Source organism: Ammospiza caudacuta, chromosome 7 (assembly GCF_027887145.1).
Source record: "Ammospiza caudacuta isolate bAmmCau1 chromosome 7, bAmmCau1.pri, whole genome shotgun sequence".
Taxonomy (NCBI): Eukaryota; Metazoa; Chordata; class Aves; order Passeriformes; family Passerellidae; genus Ammospiza; species Ammospiza caudacuta.
The window spans coordinates 31569068-31571762 of record NC_080599.1 but is presented as its reverse complement, the minus strand read 5'-3'; positions in this window follow the sequence as shown (position 1 = coordinate 31571762).

Genomic DNA, 2695 nt, shown 5'->3' with positions numbered 1-2695 from the left:
TCTAGGTTTTTCATGTTTTTTAATGATGTGATTAGGAATTCTGTAGTAAATGCATATGCAACAAATGCTGAGTTGCTCAATGAGCTGATTGTCTTTGTGTTCAGCTTTGAAAAGCTGCAGTGCTGTGTGAAATTTGCCCTGGAATCAGCCAGGTGATGCCATCCAGTTTAGGCTTAACCAAGTACATGAGCTCAGTTCTTGAAGACACATGCTTAGAGCAGTGGGATTATAGGTACATTAATCTGCTCTGAGTCTGCACTGGATTGGCTCAGTTGGCTGTAGCCTGGTGCTAATAATGTACGAGCCATTGACCTAAGGGCTGGACTTGATCCTTCTGGGTCCCTTCCAGCTCACAGTATTCTGTGAGCCTGGCCTCTCCTTTGTCTCCTGGCCACTTCTTTTCCCTTTGTTGATTTTAGAAGGGCCAGAGTAAGATTAACATGATATCAGTATGTAATTCTTGTGAATGCTCCTTAATCTTTGTACTTTGAGGATAATAAGTTCATCTTTTTCCACATTTATTGTATTTTTAATTTTTAGTTGTTTTCCTTCGTTGTGGTAGACATACCAGCTATCAGGATACTTGAAACACAGTAATGCAGAAGTGCAGCCAAGATATGCCTGAATTCACTGATTTTTAAGTGAACAGTGTTTTCTAATGCCAACAAGTATGAATCTTTTCTTAACTGAGATTAGTTGTGCAACAAGTGTATTGTAAAGCATTCTAAAAGGGTAGACCTCCCTTTGAAGGAAAATATCTCAACCAAGAATGCATTCTTTCAAATCAAAGTGTTGTTCAGTTAGGTTGATGAGTTGGAGGAGGAAAGAAAGGAATTTCTGTGTTGTGGAGGGGACATTTAATACATAAATTTATTTTTAGATACATTAAGGTATAAGTTAAAATCCATTTTTTAAATTTAAATTTAACTGTCATTGGTACTGTGAGATGTCCATAGAAACATCCACGGTAATGATCATCTGAAATCCCACTGCAAAAAATAGTGGGGTGAAAAGGTTGGCAAGGTTTTATAGAGAAAATAAACCACAACTTATATCTGTCAAGAAAATCAAGTGTACCAGTTTAAATCTGCTTACAAGGCTGCTGTTCAAAGCAGTTATTTCTATGTATAATCTGTTTGCTTCTTTCTTAGGTGTACATAGCCAGATGGTTTGTGCGAGTCTCTTTCCTGAGCATGGAGAGAGGTTTCTTGATTTTACTAATCAGGGATGTGCAGCTGTGTCAGGAAGGGGTGGGTTGGCTGGTTTTCTTTCCCTTCACATGTTGTTGTTCAAGGTCTGGACACAGTCAGGTTTTTGTTATGATGCCTGAAACTTCACTGGGAAGTTTAAAGTGGCTGTGCACATTGCAGGTCCCTATGTTTGTTTATGTTCTGATGAAATCCATCCTGTCACGTGTACTCAGAGGATGAAACTGGTTTTATTCAACCCAAACCATTCTATCATTCATCTTGAAACAGAAATATAGCCAACCTAGGTTATTATGAAAGCAGCTTGTCTTTCACGTTAAAAATCTTAGAAAAAATGTTATCTTCAAAGCCTTCTTTGGACTTCTGCATAAGTTTCTTTGCTTGAAATCAAAAGCAGAGTCAGGTGACAAATAGCCTAGAACTTCACAGACAGAAGCTGTTTTAAGGGAGTAATTTGGAAAATAGAGTAAATTTTCAGGGATTAAATAGGAATAATAGGCCTAAGCAAATTCCTTGGGGATTGACTTGGGAAACTGAGGACATTTTGCCAGTAATCCTGCAATGAATGCTACAATGCAAGAATAATCATCCAGTTGGCATTTTTATATGGGAGAGAAGGGAAACTTGGACACTCTACTTCTGTGGGGGTACATCTTTCACAAACCAGACTTAATCACAGTCTCTCTTACACTGCTTAGAAACCTCTCTTAGTGACCTTTGGCAAGTCTGGACCATAAAGATAGAACACAATTGCTTTTACTGTGAAAGGAGCACATTTGTTGTAATGCCCAGCCCTGTTCCCTGCTCTGCTTGTCCACAAACCAGCATCCTTCATTTCCCACCCATCTCTCATTTTGGGAAACACATGATGAACCGAAATAGAACAGAACTGGAAAAATGAGGTCACTTCTGTCTAGACCCAAAAAAATGCTGAGACTGGTTTACTTGGGGAGAAATAGGGAACTCCACCTACGTGACTAAGCAAATTTTCTCCATTAAAGTGATTTAAGAGTTTGGCCCAAATCAAAGCTAAATTTTTAATACTGATTATTGAAAGTTTGGGGGAGGCTGCTTTGAAAGACAATCCAAGTGTGCAATTGAAGAAGCATTCTATGTAACCAAATATACCCTCAATCTCCTTACCCTGAGTGTTTGAGTGCAAGTAGGTCCTAAAAAACAATTGACTACTTTTAATCACTGTACAATAATGACAAGTGTAAAGGTGCTCCCCAAAATAAGCTAATGTTTCTTTAGCTTAATTTACTTAATTATAGTATTTTACTTCAGGAATTTGTTGGCACAAAAACAACAGCTAAACACGGCTATGTCAGAAGTAACTGATGGGACAGATGTGGTAACACTGAAAGATGAAGTACCTATAGAGGGATTGATGTGTTGGGAAAAAATAATAGTTAAAAAGCAAAGCATGTGCACCAGAGGATTGTTCCAACTTGGATGCAATATTATATATTGCAACAAGGCTTCTC